This window comes from Leptodactylus fuscus, chromosome 1 (genome assembly GCF_031893055.1).
Source record: "Leptodactylus fuscus isolate aLepFus1 chromosome 1, aLepFus1.hap2, whole genome shotgun sequence".
In the NCBI taxonomy this organism is placed as follows: domain Eukaryota; kingdom Metazoa; phylum Chordata; class Amphibia; order Anura; family Leptodactylidae; genus Leptodactylus; species Leptodactylus fuscus.
Genome location: NC_134265.1, coordinates 239,681,046 through 239,703,962, shown reverse-complemented (window position 1 = coordinate 239,703,962; position 22,917 = coordinate 239,681,046). Strand labels below are relative to the sequence as shown.

Below are 22,917 nucleotides of genomic sequence, written 5' to 3'. Positions count from 1 at the left end.
TGTTCATCATAAAAGTTTGAAACTTTTGTTTTTATTTTCTAGATTTTTGCTTAATGCCAAAACTGCAAATGTACAATTGAATTTTACCATTATTCTGTAACTATTAGCACCCTAGATGATCTATGCTGGAAATAGAATTAGACACTTTGCATATTCTAGAATCACCCATAAAACCATAATTGAACACTCTCTCGTAAAGCAGATCTATTCACATGTACATTAATTCCGATTTGAGGTACAGTATTATATCTTTTAGAGCCTGGAGAGCTCAGTCGGTAGAACATCATACTTTTAATCTGAGGGTCCAGGGTTCAAGTCCCTGTTCAGGCAGAGAATTTTTTTGAAAAGTATGTATCATTCACATACGTATCATGTTGATCGTAAGAGTTTGACACTTTTGTTTGGATTTTTTAGATTTTTGCTTAATGCCAAAACTGCAAATGTACAATCGAATTTTAACATTATTCTGTAACTATTAGCACCCTAGATGATCTGTGCTGGAAATAGGATTAAACACTTTTCATATTCTAGAATCACCCATGAAACCATAATTGAACACTCTCTCTTAAAGCAGATCTATTCACATGTACATTAATTCCGATTTGAGGTACAGTATTATATTTTGTAAAGCCTGGATAGCTCAGTCCATAGAGCATCGATCTTTTAATCTGAGGGTCCAGGGTTCAAGTCCCTGTTCAGGCGGAGAGTTGCTTTGAAAAGTATGCATCATTCACATACGTATGATGTTGATCAAAACGGTTTGAAAATTTTGTTTGGATTTTCTAGATTTTTGCTTAATGCCAAAACTGCAAATGTACAATCGAATTTTACCATTATTCTGTAACTATTAGCACCCTAGATGATCTATTCTGGAAATAGGATTAGACACTTTGCATATTCTAGAATCACCCATAAAACCATAATTGAACACTCTCTCTTAAAGCAGATCTATTCACATGTACATTAATTCCGATTTGAGGTACAGTATTAAATTTTGTAGAGCCTAGATAGCTCAGTCGGTAGAGCATCAGACTTTTAATCTGAGGGTCTAGGGTTCAGGTTCCTGTTCAGGCAGAGAGTTGCTTTGAAAAGTTTGCATCATTCTCATACGTATCATGTTGATCGTAAGAGTTTGACACTTTTGTTTGGATTTTTTAGATTTTTGCTTAATGCCAAAACTGCAAATGTACAATCGAATTTTACGATTATTCTGTAACTATTAGCACCCTAGATGATCTATGCTGGAAATAGGATTAGACACTTTGCATATTCTAGAATCACCCATAAAACCACAATTGAACACTCTCGCTTAAAGCAGATCTATTCACATGCACATTAATTCCGATTTGAGGTACAGTATTATATTCTGTAGAGCCTGGATAGCTCAGTCGGTAGAGCATCAGACTTTTAATCTGAGGGTGCAGGGTTCAGGTCCCTGTTTAGGCGGAGAATTTTTTTGAAAAGTATGTATCATTCACATACGTATCATGTTGATCTTAAGAGTTTGAGACTTTTGTTTGCATTTTTTAGATTTTTGCTTAATGCCAAAACTGCAAATGTACAATCGACTTTTACCATTATTCTGTAAATATTATCACCCCAGATGATCTATGCTGGAAATAGAATAGACACTTTCATATTCTAGAATCACCCATAAATCCCTAATTGAACACTCTCACTTAAAGGAGATCTATTCTTATATACATTAATTCCAATTTGAGGTACAGCATTATGTTTCAGAGAGCTTGGATAGCTCAGTCGGTAGAGCATCAGACTTTTAATCTGAGGGTCCAGGTTTCAAGTCCCTGTTCAGGCGAAGAATTTCTTGGAAAAGTATGCATCATTCACATACGTATCATCATGATCGTAAGAGTTTGACACTTTTGTTTGGATTATCTAGATTTTTGCTTAATGCCAAAACTGCAAATGTACAATGGACTTTTACCATTATTCTGTAACTATTAGCACCCTAGATGATCTATGCTGGAAATAGGATTAGACACTTTGCATATTCTAGAATCACCCATAAAACCATAATTGAACACTCTCTCTTAAAGCAGATCTATTCACATGTACATTAATTCCGATTTGAGGTACAGAAATATATTTTGTAGACCCTGGATAGCTCAGTCGGTAGAGCATCAGACTTTTAATCTGAGGGTCCAGGGTTCAAGTCCCTGTTCAGGCGAAGAATTTCTTGGAAAAGTATGCATCATTCACATACGTATCATCATGATCGTAAGAGTTTGACACTTTTGTTTGGATTTTCTAGATTTTTGCTTAATGCCAAAACTGCAAATGTACAATCGACTATTACCATTATTCTGTAACTATTAGCACCCTAGATGATCTATGCTGGAAATAGGATTAGACACTTTGCATATTCTAGAATCAACCATGAATCCCTAATTGAACACTCTCACTTAAAGGAGATGTATTCTTATGTACATTAATTCCGATTTGGGGTACAGCATTATGTTTTGGAGAGCCTGGATAGCTCAGTCGGTAGAGCATCAGACTTTTAATCTGAGGGTCCAGGGTTCAAGTCCCTGTTCAGGCGAAGAATTTCTTGGAAAAGTATGCATCATTCACATACGTATCATCATGATCGTAAGAGTTTGACACTTTTGTTTGGATTTTCTAGATTTTTGCTTAATGCCAAAACTGCAAATGTACAATCGACTTTTACCATTATCCTGTAACTATTAGCACCCTAGATGATCTATGCTGGAAAAAGGATTAGACACTTTGCATATTCTAGAATCACCCATAAAACCATAATTAAACACTGTCTCGTAAAGCAGAACTATTCACATGTACATTAATTCCGATTTCAGGTACAGTATTATATTTTTTAGGGCCTGGATAGCTCAGTCGGTAGAGCATCAGACTTTTAATCTGAGGGTCCAGGGTTTAAGTCCCTGTTCAGGCGGAGAATTTTTTTGAAAAGTATGTATCATTCACATACGTATCATGTTGATCTAAAGAGTTTGACTCTTTGGTTTGCATTTTCTAGATTTTTGCTTAATGCCAAAACTGCAAATGTACAATCGACTTTTACCATTATTCTGTAAATAGTAGCACCCCAGATGATCTATGCTTGAAATAGGATAGACACTTTCATATTCTAGAATCACCCATAAATCCCTAATTGAACACTCTCACTTAAAGGAGATAAATTCTTATGTACATTAATTCCGATTTGGGGTACAGTATTATATTTCGGAGGGCCTGGATAAATCAGTCGGTAGAGCATCAGACTTTTAATCTGAGGGTCCACGGTTCAAGTCCCTGTTCAGGCGGAGAATTGCTTTGAAAAGTATGCATCATTCACATTCGTATCATCTTGATCGTAAGAGTTTGACACTTTTGCTTGGATTTTCTAGATTTTTGCTTAATGCCAAAACTGCAAATGTACAATCGACTTTTACCATTATTCTGTAACTATTAGCACCCTAGATTATCTATGCTGGAAATAGGATTAGACACTTTGCATATTCTAGAATCACCCATAAAACCATAATTGAAAACTCTCTCTTAAAGCAGATCTATTCACATGTACATTAATTCCAATTTGGGGTACAGCATTGTGTTTCAGAGAGCCTGGATAGCTCAATCGGTAGCGCATCAGACTTTTAATCTGAGGGTCCAGGATTCAAGTCCCTGTTCAGGCGGAGAAGTTGCTTTGAAAAGTATGCATCATTCATATACGTATGATGTTCATCATAAAAGTTTGAAACTTTTGTTTGGATTTTCTAGATTTTTGCTTAATGCAAAAACTGCAAATGTACAATCGAATTTTACCATTATTCTGTAACTATTAGCACCCTAGATGATCTATGCTGGAAATAGGATTAGACACTTTGCATATTCTAGAATCACCCATAAAACCATAATTGAACACTCTCTCGTAAAGCAGATCTATTCACATGTACATTAATTCCGATTTGAGGTACAGTATTATATTTTTTAGAGCCTGGATAGCTCAGTCGGTAGAGCATCAGACTTTTAATCTGAGGGTCCAGGGTTCAAGTCCCTGTTCAGGCAGAGATTTTTTTTGAAAAGTATGTATCATTCACATACGTATCATGTTGATCGTAAGAGTTTGACACTTTTGTTTGGATTTTTTAGATTTTTGCTTAATGCCAAAACTGCAAATGTACAATCGAATTTTAACATTATTCTGTAACTATTAGCACCCTAGATGATCTGTGCTGGAAATAGGATTAGACACTTTGCATATTCTAGAATCACCCATGAAACCATAATTGAACACTCTCTCTTAAAGCAGATCTACTCACATGTACATTAATTCCGATTTGAGGTACAGCATTATATTTTGTAGAGCCTGGATACCTCAGTCGGTAAATCATCGATCTTTTAATCTGAGGGTCCAGGGTTCAAGTCCCTATTCAGGCGGAGAGTTGCTTTGAAAAGCATGCATCATTCACATACGTATGATGTTGATCAAAACGGTTTGAAAATTTTGTTTGGATTTTCTAGATTTTTGCTTAATGCCAAAACTGCAAATGTACAATCGAATTTTACCATTATTCTGTAACTATTAGCACCCTAGATGATCTATTCTGGAAATAGGATTAGACACTTTGCATATTCTAGAATCACCCATAAAACCATAATTGAACACTCTCTCTTAAAGCAGATCTATTCACATGTATATTAATTCCGATTTGAGGTACAGTATTAAATTTCGTAGAGCCTGGATAGCTCAGTCGGTAGAGCAACAGACTTTTAATCTGAGGGTCTAGGGTTCAGGTTCCTGTTCAGGCAGAGAGTTGCTTTGAAAAGTTTGCATCATTCTCATACGTATCATGTTGATCGTAAGAGTTTGACTCTTTTGTTTGGATTTTTTAGATTTTTGCTTAATGCCAAAACTGCAAATGTACAATCGAATTTTACCATTATTCTGTAACTATTAGCACCCTAGATGATCTATGCTGGAAATAGGATTAGACACTTTGCATATTCTAGAATCACCCATAAAACCATAATTGAACACTCTCGCTTAAAGCAGATCTATTCACATGCACATTAATTCCGATTTGAGGTACAGTATTATATTCTGTAGAGCCTGGATAGCTCAGTCGGTAGAGCATCAGACTTTTAATCTGAGGGTCCAAGGTTCAAGTCCCTGTTCAGGCGGAGAGTTGCTTTGAAAAGTATGCATCATTCACATACGTATGATGTTGATCAAAAGAGTTTGAAACTTTTGTTTGGATTTTCTAGATTTTTGCTTAATGCCAAAACTGCAAATGTACAATCGAATTTTTCCATTATTCTGTAACTTTTAGCACCCTAGATGATCTATGCTGGAAATAGGATTAGACACTTTGCATATTCTAGAATCACCCATAAAACCATAATTGAACACTCTCTCTCAAAGCAGATCTATTCACATGTACATTAATTCCGATTTGAGGTACAGTATTATATTTTTTAGACCATGGATAGCTCAGTCGGTAGAGCATCAGACTTTTAATCAGAGGGTCCAGGGTTCAAGTCCCTGTGCAGGCGGAGAATTTTTTTGAAAAGTATGTATCATTCACATACGTATCATGTTGATATTAAGAGATTGACACTTTTGTTTAAATTTTCTAGATTTTTGCTTAATGCCAAAACTGCAAATGTACATTCGACTTTTACCATTATTCTGTAAATATTAGCATCCCAGATGATCTATGCTGGAAATAGGATAGACGCTTTGCATATTCTAGAATAACCCATAAATCCCTAATTGAACACTCTCACTCAAAGGAGATGTATTCTTATGTACATTAATTCCAATTTGGGGTACAGCATTATATTTCGGAGGGCCTGGATAGCTGAGTCGGTAGAGCATCAGACTTTTAATCTGAGGGTCCAGGGTTCAAGTCCCTGTTCAGGCGGAGAATTGCTTTGAAAAGTATGCATAATTCACATTCGTATCATCTTGATCGTAAGAGTTTGACACTTTTGTTTGGATTTTCTAGATTTTTGCTTAATGCCAAAACTGCAAATGTACAATCGACTTTTACCATTATTCTGTAACTATTAGCACCCTAGATGATCTATGCTGGAAATAGGATTAGACACTTTGCATATTCTAGAATCACCCATAAAACCATAATTGAAAACTCTCTCTTAAAGCAGATCTATTCACATGTACATTAATTCCGATTTGAGGTACAGTATTTTATTTTGTAGAGCCTGGATAGCTCAGTCGGTAGAGCATCAGACTTTTAATCTGAGGGTCCAGGGTTCAAGTCCCTGTTTAGGCGGAGAATTTTTTTGAAAAGTATGTATCATTCACATACGTATCATGTTGATCTTAAGAGTTTGACTCTTTTGTTTGCATTTTCTGGATTTTTGCTTAATGCCAAAACTGCAAATGTACAATCGACTTTTACCATTATTCTGTAAATATTATCACCCCAGATGATCTATGCTGGAAATAGGATAGACACTTTCATATTCTAGAATAACCCATAAATCCCTAATTGAACACTCTCACTTAAAGGAGATCTATTCTTATATACATTAATTCCAATTTGGGGTACAGCATTATGTTTCAGACAGCCTGGATAGCTCAATCGGTAGAACATCAGACTTTTAATCTGAGGGTCCAGGGTTCAAGTCCCTGTTCAGGCGAAGAATTTCTTGGAAAAGTATGCATCATTCACATACGTATCATCATGATCGTAAGAGTTTGACACTTTTGTTTGGATTTTCTAGATTTTTGCTTAATGCCAAAACTGCAAATGTACAATCGACTTTTACCATTATTCTGTAACTATTAGCACCCTAGATGATCTATGCTGGAAATAGGATTAGACACTTTGCATATTCTAGAATCAACCATGAATCCCTAATTGAACACTCTCACTTAAAGGAGATGTATTCTTATGTACATTAATTCCGATTTGGGGTACAGCATTATGTTTTAGAGAGCCTGGATAGCTCAGTCGGTAGAGCATCAGACTTTTAATCTGAGGGTCCAGGGTTCAAGTCCCTGTTCAGGCGGAAAATTGCTTTGAAAAGTATGCTTAATTCACATTCGTATCATCTTGATCGTAAGAGTTTGACACTTTTGTTTGGATTTTCTAGATTTTTACTTAATGCCAAAACTGCAAATGTACAATCGACTCTTACCATTACTCGGTAACTATTAGCACCCTAGATGATCTATGCTGGAAATAGGATTAGACACTTTGCATATTCTAGAATCACCCATAAAACCATAATTGAAAACTCTCTCTTAAAGCAGATCTATTCACATGTACATTAATTCCGATTTGAGGCACAGTATTTTATTTTGTAGAGCCTGGATAGCTCAGTCGGTAGAGCATCAGACTTATAATCTGAGGGTCCACGGTTCAAGTCCCTGTTCAGGCGGAGAATTTTTTTGAAAAGTATGTATCATTCACATACGTATCATGTTGATCTTAAGAGTTTGACTCTTTTGTTTGCATTTTCTGGATTTTTGCTTAATGCCAAAACTGCAAATGTACAATCGACTTTTACCATTATTCTGTAAATATTATCACCCCAGATGATCTATGCTGGAAATAGGATAGACACTTTCATATTCTAGAATAACCCATAAATCCCTAATTGAACACTCTCACTTACAGGAGATCTATTCTTATATACATTAATTCCAAATTGGGGTACAGCATTATGTTTCAGAGAGCCTGGATAGCTCAGTCGGTAGAGCATCAGACTTTTAATCTGAGGGTCCAGGGTTCAAGCCCCTGTTCAGGCGAAGAATTTCTTGGAAAAGTATGCATCATTCACATACGTATCATCATGATCGTAAGAGTTTGACACTTTTGTTTGGATTTTCTAGATTTTTGCTTAATGCCAAAACTGCAAATGTACAATCGACTTTTACCATTATTCTGTAACTATTAGCACCCTAGATGATCTATGCTGGAAATAGGATTAGACACTTTGCATATTCTAGAATCAACCATGAATCCCTAATTGAACACTCTCACTTAAAGGAGATGTATTCTTATGTACATTAATTCCGATTTGGGGTACAGCATTATGTTTTGGAGAGCCTGGATAGCTCAGTCAGTAGAGCATCAGACTTTTAATCTGAGGGTCCAGGGGTCAAGTCCCTGTTCAGGCGGAGAAGTTGCTTTGAAAAGTATGCATCATTCATATACGTATGATGTTCATCATAAAAGTTTGAAACTTTTGTTTTTATTTTCTAGATTTTTGCTTAATGCCAAAACTGCAAATGTACAATTGAATTTTACCATTATTCTGTAACTATTAGCACCCTAGATGATCTATGCTGGAAATAGAATTAGACACTTTGCATATTCTAGAATCACCCATAAAACCATAATTGAACACTCTCTCGTAAAGCAGATCTATTCACATGTACATTAATTCCGATTTGAGGTACAGTATTATATCTTTTAGAGCCTGGAGAGCTCAGTCGGTAGAACATCATACTTTTAATCTGAGGGTCCAGGGTTCAAGTCCCTGTTCAGGCAGAGAATTTTTTTGAAAAGTATGTATCATTCACATACGTATCATGTTGATCGTAAGAGTTTGACACTTTTGTTTGGATTTTTTAGATTTTTACTTAATGCCAAAACTGCAAATGTACAATCGAATTTTAACATTATTCTGTAACTATTAGCACCCTAGATGATCTGTGCTGGAAATAGGATTAAACACTTTTCATATTCTAGAATCACCCATGAAACCATAATTGAACACTCTCTCTTAAAGCAGATCTATTCACATGTACATTAATTCCGATTTGAGGTACAGTATTATATTTTGTAAAGCCTGGATAGCTCAGTCCGTAGAGCATCGATCTTTTAATCTGAGGGTCCAGGGTTCAAGTCCCTGTTCAGGCGGAGAGTTGCTTTGAAAAGTATGCATCATTCACATACGTATGATGTTGATCAAAACGGTTTGAAAATTTTGTTTGGATTTTCTAGATTTTTGCTTAATGCCAAAACTGCAAATGTACAATCGAATTTTACCATTATTCTGTAACTATTAGCACCCTAGATGATCTATTCTGGAAATAGGATTAGACACTTTGCATATTCTAGAATCACCCATAAAACCATAATTGAACACTCTCTCTTAAAGCAGATCTATTCACATGTACATTAATTCCGATTTGAGGTACAGTATTATATTTTGTAAAGCCTGGATAGCTCAGTCCGTAGAGCATCGATCTTTTAATCTGAGGGTCCAGGGTTCAAGTCCCTGTTCAGGCGGAGAGTTGCTTTGAAAAGTATGCATCATTCACATACGTATGATGTTGATCAAAACGGTTTGAAAATTTTGTTTGGATTTTCTAGATTTTTGCTTAATGCCAAAACTGCAAATGTACAATCGAATTTTACCATTATTCTGTAACTATTAGCACCCTAGATGATCTATTCTGGAAATAGGATTAGACACTTTGCATATTCTAGAATCACCCATAAAACCATAATTGAACACTCTCTCTTAAAGCAGATCTATTCACATGTACATTAATTCCGATTTGAGGTACAGTATTAAATTTTGTAGAGCCTAGATAGCTCAGTCGGTAGAGCATCAGACTTTTAATCTGAGGGTCTAGGGTTCAGGTTCCTGTTCAGGCAGAGAGTTGCTTTGAAAAGTTTGCATCATTCTCATACGTATCATGTTGATCGTAAGAGTTTGACACTTTTGTTTGGATTTTTTAGATTTTTGCTTAATGCCAAAACTGCAAATGTACAATCGAATTTTACCATTATTCTGTAACTATTAGCACCCTAGATGATCTATGCTGGAAATAGGATTAGACACTTTGCATATTCTAGAATCACCCATAAAACCACAATTGAACACTCTCGCTTAAAGCAGATCTATTCACATGCACATTAATTCCGATTTGAGGTACAATATTATATTCTGTAGAGCCTGGATAGCTCAGTCGGTAGAGCATCAGACTTTTAATCTGAGGGTGCAGGGTTCAGGTCCCTGTTTAGGCGGAGAACTTTTTTTGAAAAGTATGTATCATTCACATACGTATCATGTTGATCTTAAGAGTTTGAGACTTTTGTTTGCATTTTTTAGATTTTTGCTTAATGCCAAAACTGCAAATGTACAATCGACTTTTACCATTATTCTGTAAATATTATCACCACAGATGATCTATGCTGGAAATAGAATAGACACTTTCATATTCTAGAATCACCCATAAATCCCTAATTGAACACTCTCACTTAGAGGAGATCTATTCTTATATACATCAATTCCAATTTGAGGTACAGCATTATGTTTCAGAGAGCTTGGATAGCTCAGTCGGTAGAGCATCAGACTTTTAATCTGAGGGTCCAGGTTTCAAGTCCCTGTTCAGGCGAAGAATTTCTTGGAAAAGTATGCATCATTCACATACGTATCATCATGATCGTAAGAGTTTGACACTTTTGTTTGGATTATCTAGATTTTTGCTTAATGCCAAAACTGCAAATGTACAATGGACTTTTACCATTATTCTGTAACTATTAGCACCCTAGATGATCTATGCTGGAAATAGGATTAGACACTTTGCATATTCTAGAATCACCCATAAAACCATAATTGAACACTCTCTCTTAAAGCAGATCTATTCACATGTACATTAATTCCGATTTGAAGTACAGCATTAAATTTTGTAGACCCTGGATAGCTCAGTCGGTAGAGCATCAGACTTTTAATCTGAGGGTCTAGGGTTCAGGTTCCTGTTCAGGCAGAGAGTTGCTTTGAAAAGTTTGCAACATTCTCATACGTATCATGTTGATCGTAAGAGTTTGACACTTTTGTTTGGATTTTTTAGATTTTTGCTTAATGCCAAAACTGCAAATGTACAATCGAATTTTACCATTATTCTGTAACTATTAGCACCCTAGATGATCTATGCTGGAAATAGGATTAGACACTTTGCATATTCTAGAATCACCCATAAAACCATAATTGAACACTCTCGCTTAAAGCAGATCTATTCACATGCACATTAATTCCGATTTGAGGTACAGTATTATATTCTATAGAGCCTGGATAGCTCAGTCGGTAGAGCATCAGACTTTTAATCTGAGGGTCCAGGGTTCATGTCCCTGTTCAGGCAGAAAATTTTTTTGAAAAGTATGTATCATTCATATACGTATGATGTTGATCATAAAAGTTTGAAACTTTTGTTTGGATTTTCTAGATTTTTGCTTAATGCCAAAACTGCAAATGTACAATCGAATTTTAACATTATTCTGTAACTATTAGCACCCTAGATGATCTGTGCTGGAAATAGGATTAAACACTTTGCATATTCTAGAATCACCCATAAAACCATAATTGAAAACTCTCTCTTAAAGCAGATCTATTCACATGTACATTAATTCCGATTTGAGGTACAGTATTTTATTTCGTAGAGCCTGGATAGCTCAGTCGGTAGAGCACTGAACTTTTAATCTGAGGGTCCAGGGTTCAAGTCCCTGTTCAGGCGGAGAGTTGCATTGAAAAGTATGCATCATTCACATAAGTATGATGTTGATCAAAAGAGTTTGAAACTTTTGTTTGGATTTTCTAGATTTTTGCTTAATGCCAAAACTGCAAATGTACAATCGACTTTTACCATTATTCTGTAACTATTAGCACCCTAGATGATCTATGCTGGAAATAGGATTAGACACTTTGCATATTCTAGAATCACCCATAAAACCATAATTGAACACTCTCTCTTAAAGCAGATCTATTCACATGTACATTAATTCCGATTTGAGGTACAGAAATATATTTTGTAGACCCTGGATAGCTCAGTCGGTAGAGCATCAGACTTTTAATCTGAGGGTCCAGGGTTCAAGTCCCTGTTCAGGCGAAGAATTTCTTGGAAAAGTATGCATCATTCACATACGTATCATCATGATCGTAAGAGTTTGACACTTTTGTTTGGATTTTCTAGATTTTTGCTTAATGCCAAAACTGCAAATGTACAATCGACTTTTACCATTATCCTGTAACTATTAGCACCCTAGATGATCTATGCTGGAAAAAGGATTAGACACTTTGCATATTCTAGAATCACCCATAAAACCATAATTAAACACTGTCTCGAAAAGCAGAACTATTCACATGTACATTAATTCCGATTTCAGGTACAGTATTATATTTTTTAGGGCCTGGATAGCTCAGTCGGTAGAGCATCAGACTTTTAATCTGAGGGTCCAGGGTTTAAGTCCCTGTTCAGGCGGAGAATTTTTTTGAAAAGTATGTATCATTCACATACGTATCATGTTGATCTAAAGAGTTTGACTCTTTGGTTTGCATTTTCTAGATTTTTGCTTAATGCCAAAACTGCAAATGTACAATCGACTTTTACCATTATTCTGTAAATAGTAGCACCCCAGATGATCTATGCTTGAAATAGGATAGACACTTTCATATTCTAGAATCACCCATAAATCCCTAATTGAACACTCTCACTTAAAGGAGATAAATTCTTATGTACATTAATTCCGATTTGGGGTACAGTATTATATTTCGGAGGGTCTGGATAACTCAGTCGGTAGAGCATCAGACTTTTAATCTGAGGGTCCACGGTTCAAGTCCCTGTTCAGGCGGAGAATTGCTTTGAAAAGTATGCATCATTCACATTCGTATCATCTTGATCGTAAGAGTTTGACACTTTTGCTTGGATTTTCTAGATTTTTGCTTAATGCCAAAACTGCAAATGTACAATCGACTTTTACCATTATTCTGTAACTATTAGCACCATAGATTATCTATGCTGGAAATAGGATTAGACACTTTGCATATTCTAGAATCACCCATAAAACCATAATTGAAAACTCTCTCTTAAAGCAGATCTATTCACATGTACATTAATTCCAATTTGGGGTACAGCATTGTGTTTCAGAGAGCCTGGATAGCTCAATCGGTAGCGCATCAGACTTTTAATCTGAGGGTCCAGGATTCAAGTCCCTGTTCAGGCGGAGAAGTTGCTTTGAAAAGTATGCATCATTCATATACGTATGATGTTCATCATAAAAGTTTGAAACTTTTGTTTGGATTTTCTAGATTTTTGCTTAATGCCAAAACTGCAAATGTACAATCGAATTTTACCATTATTCTGTAACTATTAGCACCCTAGATGATCTGTGCTGGAAATAGGATTAGACACTTTGCATATTCTAGAATCACCCATGAAACCATAATTGAACACTCTCTCTTAAAGCAGATCTATTCACATGTACATCAATTCCGATTTGAGGTACAGTATTATATTTTGTAGATCCTGGATAGCTCAGTCGGTAGAGCATCAAACTTTAAATCTGAGGGGCCAGGGTTCAAGTCCCTGTTCAGGCGGAGAGTTGCTTTGAAAAGTATGCATCATTCACATACGTATGATGTTGATCAAAAGGGTTTGAAAGTTTTGTTTGGATTTTCTAGATTTTTGCTTAATGCCAAAACTGCAAATGTACAATCGAATTTTACCATTATTCTGTAACTTTTAGCACCCTAGATGATCTGTGCTGGAAATAGGATTAGACACTTTGCATATTCTAGATTCACCCATGAAACCATAAATGAACACACTATCTTTAAGCAGATCTATTCACATGTACATTAATTCCGATTTAAGGTACAGTATTACATTTTGTAGAACCTGGATAGCTCATTCGGTAGAGCATCAGACTTTTAATCTGAGGGTCTAGGGTTCAGGTTCCTGTTCAGGCAGAGAGTTGCTTTGAAAAGTTTGCATCATTCTCATACGTATCAAGTTGATCGTAAGAGTTTGACACTTTTGTTTGGATTTTTTAGATTTTTGCTTAATGCCAAAACTGCAAATGTACAATCGAATTTTACCATTATTCTGTAACTATTAGCACCCTAGATGATCTATGCTGGAAATAGGATTAGACACTTTGCATATTCTAGAATCACCCATAAAACCATAATTGAACACTCTCTCTTAAAGCAGATCTATTCACATGTACATTAATTCCGATTTGAGGTACAGTATTATATTTTGTAGAGCCTGGATAGCTCAGTCGGTAGAGCATCAGACTTTTAATCTGAGGGTCTAGGGTTCAGGTTCCTGTTCAGGCAGAGAGTTGCTTTGAAAAGTTTGCATTATTCTCATACGTATCATGTTGATCGTAAGAGTTTGACACTTTTGTTTGGATTTTTTAGATTTTTGCTTAATGCCAAAACTGCAAATGTACAATCGAATTTTACCATTGTTCTGTAACTATTAGCACCCTAGATGATCTATGCTGGAAATAGGATTAGACAGTTTGCATATTCTAGAATTACCCATAAAACCATAATTGAACACTCTCTCTTAAAGCAGATCTATTCACATGTACATTAATTCCGATTTGAGGTACAGTATTATATTTTGTAGAGCCTGGATAGCTCAGTCGGTAGAGGATCAGACTTTTAATCTGAGGGTCTAGGGTTCAGGTTCCTGTTCAGGCAGAGAGTTGCTTTGAAAAGTTTGCATCATTCTCATACGTATCATGTTGATCGTAAGAGTTTGACACTTTTGTTTGGATTTTTTAGATTTTTGCTTAATGCCAAAACTGCAAATGTACAATCGAATTTTACCATTATTCTGTAACTATTAGCACCCTAGATGATCTGTGCTGGAAATAGGATTAGACACTTTGCATATTCTAGAATCACCCATAAAACCATAATTGAACACTCTCTCGTAAAGCAGATCTATTCACATGTACATTAATTCCGATTTGAGGTACAGTATTATATTTTTTAGAGCCTGGACAGCTCAGTCGGTAGAGCATCAGACTTTTAATCTGAGGGTCCAGGGTTCAAGTCCCTGTTCAGGCAGAGATTTTTTTTTGAAAAGTATGTATCATTCACATACGTATCATGTTGATCGTAAGAGTTTGACACTTTTGTTTGGATTTTTTAGATTTTTGCTTAATGCCAAAACTGCAAATGTACAATCGAATTTTAACATTATTCTGTAACTATTAGCACCCTAGATGATCTGTGCTGGAAATAGGATTAGACACTTTGCATATTCTAGAATCACCCATGAAACCATAATTGAACACTCTCTCTTAAAGCAGATCTATTCACATGTACATTAATTCCGATTTGAGGTACAGTATTATATTTTGTAGAGCCTGGATAGCTCAGTCGGTAAAGCATCAAACTTTTAATCTGAGGATCCAGGGTTCAAGTCCCTTTTCAGGCGGAGAGTTGCTTTGAAAAGCATGCATCATTCACATACGTATGATGTTGATCAAAAGGGTTTGAAATTTTTGTTTGGATTTTCTAGATTTTTGCTTAATGCCAAAACTGCAAATGTACAATCGAACTTTACCATTATTCTGTAACTTTTAGCACCCTAGATGATCTGTGCTGGAAATAGGATTAGACGCTTTGAATATTCTAGAATCACCCATGAAACCATAATTGAACACTCTCTCTTAAAGCAGATCTATTCACATGTACATTAATTCCGATTTGAGGTACAGTATTAAATTTTGTAGAACCTGGATAGCTCAGTCGGTAGAGCACCAGACTTTTAATCTGAGGGTCTAGGGTTCAGGTTCCTGTTCAGGCAGAGAGTTGCTTTGAAAAGTTTGCATCATTCTCATACGTATCATGTTGATCGTAAGAGTTTGACACTTTTGTTTGGATTTTTTAGATTTTTGCTTAATGCCAAAACTGCAAATGTACAATCGAATTTTACCATTATTCTGTAACTATTAGCACCCTAGATGATCTATGCTGGAAATAGGATTAGACACTTTGCATATTCTAGAATCACCCATAAAACCATAATTGAACACTCTCTCTTAAAGCAGATCTATTCACATGTACATTAATTCCGATTTGAGGTACAGTATTATATCTTGTAGAGCCTGGATAGCTCAGTCGGTAGAGCATCAGACTTTTAATCTGAGGGTCCAGAGTTCAAGTCCCTGTTCAGGCGGAGAATTTTTTTGAAAAGTATTTATCATTCACATACGTATCATGTTGATCTTAAGAGTTTGACACTTTTGTTTGGATTTTCTAGATTTTTGCTTAATGCCAAAACTGCAAATGTACAATCGAATTTTACCATTATTCTGTAAATATTAGCACCCCAGATGATCTATGCTGGAAATAGGATAGACACTTTCATATTCTAGAATCACCCATAAATCCCTAATTGAACACTCTCACTTAAATGAGATCTATTCTTATGTACATAAATTCCAATTTGGGGTACAGCATTATATTTCAGAGAGCCTGGATAGCTCAGTCGGTAGAGCATCAGACTTTCAATCTGAGGATCCAGGGTTCAAGTCCCTGTTCAGGCAAAGAATTTCTTTGAAAAGTATGCATCATTCACATACGTATCATCATGATTGTAAGAGGTTGACACTTTTGTTTGGATTTTCTAGATTTTTGCTTAATGCCAAAACTGCAAATGTACAATCGACTTTTACCATTATTCTGTAACTATTAGCACCCTAGATGATCTATGCTGGAAATAGGATTAGACACTTTGCATATTCTAGAATCACCCATGAATCCCTAATTGAACACTCTCACTTAAAGGAGATGTATTCTTATGTACATTAATTCCGATTTGGGGTACAGCATTATGTTTTGGAGAGCCTGGATAGCTCAGTCGGTAGAGCATCAGACTTTTAATCTGAGGGTCCAGGGTTCAGGTTCCTGTTCAGACGGAGAGTTGCTTTGAAAAGTATGCATCATTCACATACGTATGATGTTGATCATAAGAGTTTGAACCTTTTGTTTAGATTTTCTAGATTTTTGCCTAATGCCAAAACTGCAAATGTACAATCGAATTTTACCATTATTCTGTAACTATTAGCACCCTAGATGATCTATGCTGGAAATAGGATTAGATACTTTGCATATTCTAGAATCACCCATAAAAACATAATTGAACACTCTCTCTTAAAGCAGATCTATTCACATGTACATTAATTCCAATTTGAGGTACAGTATTATATTTTTTAGAGCCTGGACAGCTCAGTGGGTAGAGCATCAGTCTTTTAATCTGAGGGTCCAGGGTTCAAGTCCCTGTTCAGGCGGAAATTTTTTTTTGAAAAGTATGTATCATTCACATACGTATCATGTTGATCTTAAGAGTTTTACACTTTTGTTTGGATTTTCTAGATTTTTGCTTAATGCCAAAACTGCAAATGTACAATCGACTTTTACCATTATTCTGTAAATATTAGCATCCCAGATGATCTATGCTGGAAATAGGATAGACACTTTGCATATTCTAGAATCACCCATAAATCCCTAATTGAACACTCTCACTTAAAGGAGATGTATTCTTATGTACATTAATTCCAATTTGGGGTACAGCATTATATTTCGGAGAGCCTGGATATCTCAGTCGGTAGATCATCAGAGTTTTAATCTGAGGGTCCAGGGTTCAAGTCCCTGTTCAGGCGGATAATTGCTTTGAAAAGTATGCATCATTCACATACGTATCATCTTGATCGTAAGAGTTTGACACTTTTGTTTGGATTTTCTAGATTTTTGCTTAATGCCAAAACTGCAAATGTACAATCGACTTTTACCATTATTCTGTGACTATTAGCACCCTAGATGATCTTTGCTGGAAATAGGATTAGACGCTTTGTTTATTCTAGAATCACCCATAAATCCCTAATTGAACACTCTCACTTAAAGGAGATGTATTCTTATGTACATTAATTCCGATTTGGGGTACAGCATTATGTTTTGGAGAGCCTGGATAGCTCAGTCGGTAGAGCATCAGACTTTTAATCTGAGGGTCCAGGGTTCAGGTTCCTGTTCAGACGGAGAGTTGCTTTGAAAAGTATGCATCATTCACATACGTATGATGTTGATCATAAGAGTTTGAAACTTTTGTTTGGATTTTCTAGATTTTTGCCTAATGCTAAAACTGCAAATCTACAATCGAATTTTACCATTATTCTGTAACTATTAGCACCCTAGATGATCTATGCTGGAAATAGGATTAGATACTTTGCATATTCTAGAATCACCCATAAAACCATAATTGAACACTCTCTCTTAAAGCAGATCTATTCACATGTACATTAATTCCGATTTGAGGTACAGTATTATATTTTGTAGAGCCTGGATAGCTCAGTCGCTAGAGCATCAGACTTTTAATCTGAGGGTCCAGGGTTCAAGTCCCTGTTCAGGCGAAGAGTTGTTTTGAAAAGTATGCATCATTCACATACGTATGATGTTGATCATAAGAGTTTGAAACTTTTGTTTGGATTTTCTAGATTTTTGCCTAATGCCAAAACTGCAAATGTACAATCGAATTTTACCATTATTCTGTAACTATTAGCACCCTAGAAGATCTATGCTGGAAATAGGATTAGATACTTTGCATATTCTAGAATCACCCATAAAACCATAATTGAACACTCTCTCTTAAAGCAGATCTATTCACATGTACATTAATTCCGATTTGAGGTACAGTATTATATTTTGTAGAGCCTGGATACCTCAGTCGGTAGAGCATCAGACTTTTAATCTGAGGGTCTAGGGTTCAGGTTCCTGTTCAGGCAGAGAGTTGCTTTGAAAAGTTTGCATCATTCTCATACGTATCATGTTGATCGTAAGTGTTTGACACTTTTGTTTGGATTTTTTAGATTTTTGCTTAATGCCAAAACTGCAAATGTACAATCGAATTTTACCATTATTCTGTAACTTTTAGCACCCTAGATGATCTATGCTGGAAATAGGATTAGACACTTTGCATATTCTAGAATCACCCATAAAACCATAATTGAACACTCTCTCTTAAAGCAGATCTATTCACATGTACATTAATTCCGATTTGGGGTACAGCATTATTTTTTGGAGAGCCTGGATAGCTCAGTCGGTAGAGCATCAGACTTTTAATCTGGGGGTCCAGTGTTCAGGTTCCTGTTCAGGCGGAGAGTTGCATTGAAAAGTGTGCATCATTCCCATACGTATCATGTTGATCGTAAGAGTTTGACACTTTTGTTTGGATTTTTTAGATTTTTGCTTAATGCCAAAACTGCAAATGCACAATCGAATTTTAACATTATTCTGTAACTATTAGCACCCTAGATGATCTATGCTGGAAATAGGATTAGACACTTTGCATATTCTAGAATCACCCATAAAACCATAATTGAACACTCTCTCTTAAAGCAGATCTATTCACATGTACATTAATTCCGAATTGAGGTACAGTATTATATTTCGTAGAGCCTGGATAGCTCAGTCGGTAGAGCATCAGACTTTTAATCTGAGGGTCCAGGGTTCAAGTCCCTGTTCAGGTAGAGAGATGCTTTGAAAAAAATGCATCATTCACATACGTATGATGTTGATCATAAGAGTTTGACACTTTTGTTTGGATTTTCTAGATTTTTGCTTAATGCCAAATCTGCAAATGTACAATCGAATTTTACCATTATTCTGTAACTATTAGCACCCTAGATGATCTATGCTGGAAATAGGATTAGACACTTTGCATATTCTAGAATCACCCATAAAACCATAATTGAACACTCTCTCTTAAAGCAGATCTATTCACATGTACATTAATTCCGATTTGAGGTACAGTATTATATTTTTTAGAGCCTGGATAGCTCAGTCGGTAGAGCATCAGACTTTTAATCTGAGGGTCCAGGGTTCAAGTCCTTGTTCAGGCGGAGAATTTTTTTGAAAAGTATGTATCATTCACATACGTATCATGTTGATCTTAAGAGTTTGACACTTTTGTTTGGATTTTCTAGATTTTTGCTTAATGCCAAAACTGCAAATGTACAATCGAATTTTACCATTATTCTGTAACTATTAGCACCCTAGATGATCTATGCTGGAAATAGGATTAGACACTTTGCATATTCTAGAATCACCCATAAAACCATAATTGAACACTCTCTCTTAAAGCAGATCTATTCACATGTACATTAATTCCGATTTGAGGTACAGAAATATATTTTGTAGACCCTGGATAGCTCAGTCGGTAGAGCATCAGACTTTTAATCTGAGGGTCCAGGGTTCAAGTCCCTGTTCAGGCGAAGAATTTCTTGGAAAAGTATGCATCATTCACATACGTATCATCATGATCGTAAGAGTTTGACACTTTTGTTTGGATTTTCTAGATTTTTGCTTAATGCCAAAACTGCAAATGTACAATCGACTTTTACCATTATCCTGTAACTATTAGCACCCTAGATGATCTATGCTGGAAAAAGGATTAGACACTTTGCATATTCTAGAATCACCCATAAAACCATAATTAAACACTGTCTCGTAAAGCAGAACTATTCACATGTACATTAATTCCGATTTCAGGTACAGTATTATATTTTTTAGGGCCTGGATAGCTCAGTCGGTAGAGCATCAGACTTTTAATCTGAGGGTCCAGGGTTTAAGTCCCTGTTCAGGCGGAGAATTTTTTTGAAAAGTATGTATCATTCACATACGTATCATGTTGATCTAAAGAGTTTGACTCTTTGGTTTGCATTTTCTAGATTTTTGCTTAATGCCAAAACTGCAAATGTACAATCGACTTTTACCATTATTCTGTAAATAGTAGCACCCCAGATGATCTATGCTTGAAATAGGATAGACACTTTCATATTCTAGAATCACCCATAAATCCCTAATTGAACACTCTCACTTAAAGGAGATAAATTCTTATGTACATTAATTCCGATTTGGGGTACAGTATTATATTTCGGAGGGCCTGGATAACTCAGTCGGTAGAGCATCAGACTTTTAATCTGAGGGTCCACGGTTCAAGTCCCTGTTCAGGCGGAGAATTGCTTTGAAAAGTATGCATAATTCACATTCGTATCATCTTGATCGTAAGAGTTTGACACTTTTGCTTGGATTTTCTAGATTTTTGCTTAATGCCAAAACTGCAAATGTACAATCGACTTTTACCATTATTCTGTAACTATTAGCACCATAGATTATCTATGCTGGAAATAGGATTAGACACTTTGCATATTCTAGAATCACCCATAAAACCATAATTGAAAACTCTCTCTTAAAGCAGATCTATTCACATGTACATTAATTCCAATTTGGGGTACAGCATTGTGTTTCAGAGAGCCTGGATAGCTCAATCGGTAGCGCATCAGACTTTTAATCTGAGGGTCCAGGATTCAAGTCCCTGTTCAGGCGGAGAAGTTGCTTTGAAAAGTATGCATCATTCATATACGTATGATGTTCATCATAAAAGTTTGGATTTTCTAGATTTTTGCTTAATGCCAAAACTGCAAATGTACAATCGAATTTTACCATTATTCTGTAACTATTAGCACCCTAGATGATCTATGCTGGAAATAGGATTAGACACTTTGCATATTCTAGAATCACCCATAAAACCATAATTGAACACTCTCTCGTAAAGCAGATCTATTCACATGTACATTAATTCCGATTTGAGGTACAGTATTATATTTTTTAGAGCCTGGATAGCTCAGTCGGTAGAGCATCAGACTTTTAATCTGAGGGTCCAGGGTTCAAGTCCCTGTTCAGGCAGAGATTTTTTTTGAAAAGTATGTATCATTCACATACGTATCATGTTGATCGTAAGAGTTTGACACTTTTGTTTGGATTTTTTAGATTTTTGCTTAATGCCAAAACTGCAAATGTACAATCGAATTTTAACATTATTCTGTAACTATTAGCACCCTAGATGATCTGTGCTGGAAATAGGATTAGACACTTTGCATATTCTAGAATCACCCATGAAACCATAATTGAACACTCTCTCTTAAAGCAGATCTATTCACATGTACATCAATTCCGATTTGAGGTACAGTATTATATTTTGTAGATCCTGGATAGCTCAGTCGGTAGAGCATCAAACTTTAAATCTGAGGGACCAGGGTTCAAGTCCCTGTTCAGGCGGAGAGTTGCTTTGAAAAGTATGCATCATTCACATACGTATGATGTTGATCAAAAGGGTTTGAAAGTTTTGTTTGGATTTTCTAGATTTTTGCTTAATGCCAAAACTGCAAATGTACAATCGAATTTTACCATTATTCTGTAACTTTTAGCACCCTAGATGATCTGTGCTGGAAATAGGATTAGACACTTTGCATATTCTAGAATCACCCATGAAACCATAAATGAACACTCTATCTTTAAGCAGATCTATTCACATGTACATTAATTCCGATTTAAGGTACAGTATTACATTTTGTAGAACCTGGATAGCTCATTCGGTAGAGCATCAGACTTTTAATCTGAGGGTCTAGGGTTCAGGTTCCTGTTCAGGCAGAGAGTTGCTTTGAAAAGTTTGCATCATTCTCATACGTATCATGTTGATCGTAAGAGTTTGACACTTTTGTTTGGATTTTTTAGATTTTTGCTTAATGCCAAAACTGCAAATGTACAATCGAATTTTACCATTATTCTGTAACTATTAGCACCCTAGATGATCTATGCTGGAAATAGGATTAGACACTTTGCATATTCTAGAATCACCCATAAAACCATAATTGAACACTCTCTCTTAAAGCAGATCTATTCACATGTACATTAATTCCGATTTGAGGTACAGTATTATATTTTGTAGAGCCTGGATAGCTCAGTCAGTAGAGCATCAGACTTTTAATCTGAGGGTCTAGTGTTCAGGTTCCTGTTCAGGCAGAGAGTTGCTTTGAAAAGTTTGCATCATTTTCATACGTATCATGTTGATCGTAAGAGTTTGACACTTTTGTTTGGATTTTTTAGATTTTTGCTTAATGCCAAAACTGCAAATGTACAATCGAATTTTACCATTGTTCTGTAACTATTAGCACCCTAGATGATCTATGCTGGAAATAGGATTAGACAGTTTGCATATTCTAGAATTACCCATAAAACCATAATTGAACACTCTCTCTTAAAGCAGATCTATTCACATGTACATTAATTCCGATTTGAGGTACAGTATTATAT

The 22,917-nt window shown here is 35.8% G+C and overlaps 6 non-coding genes across 6 annotated transcripts; all 6 read left to right on the top strand.

The window, feature by feature from the left end:
* Window positions 1-2,487: 2,487 nt before the first annotated feature.
* On the top strand, window positions 2,488-2,560 carry TRNAK-UUU (transfer RNA lysine (anticodon UUU)). Its single transcript has one exon. It is a non-coding gene; the product is annotated as a tRNA-Lys (tRNA).
* A 1,414-nt stretch (window positions 2,561-3,974) lies between these two features.
* Window positions 3,975-4,047, top strand: TRNAK-UUU (transfer RNA lysine (anticodon UUU)). Its single transcript has one exon. It is a non-coding gene; the product is annotated as a tRNA-Lys (tRNA).
* Window positions 4,048-6,947: 2,900 nt separating this feature from the next.
* TRNAK-UUU (transfer RNA lysine (anticodon UUU)) lies at window positions 6,948-7,020 on the top strand. The gene has a single exon. It is a non-coding gene; the product is annotated as a tRNA-Lys (tRNA).
* A 299-nt stretch (window positions 7,021-7,319) lies between these two features.
* Window positions 7,320-7,392, top strand: TRNAI-UAU (transfer RNA isoleucine (anticodon UAU)). Its single transcript has one exon. It is a non-coding gene; the product is annotated as a tRNA-Ile (tRNA).
* An 8,851-nt stretch (window positions 7,393-16,243) lies between these two features.
* On the top strand, window positions 16,244-16,316 carry TRNAE-UUC (transfer RNA glutamic acid (anticodon UUC)). Its single transcript has one exon. It is a non-coding gene; the product is annotated as a tRNA-Glu (tRNA).
* Window positions 16,317-21,437: 5,121 nt separating this feature from the next.
* On the top strand, window positions 21,438-21,510 carry TRNAK-UUU (transfer RNA lysine (anticodon UUU)). The gene has a single exon. It is a non-coding gene; the product is annotated as a tRNA-Lys (tRNA).
* The last annotated feature ends 1,407 nt before the right edge of the window (window positions 21,511-22,917 follow it).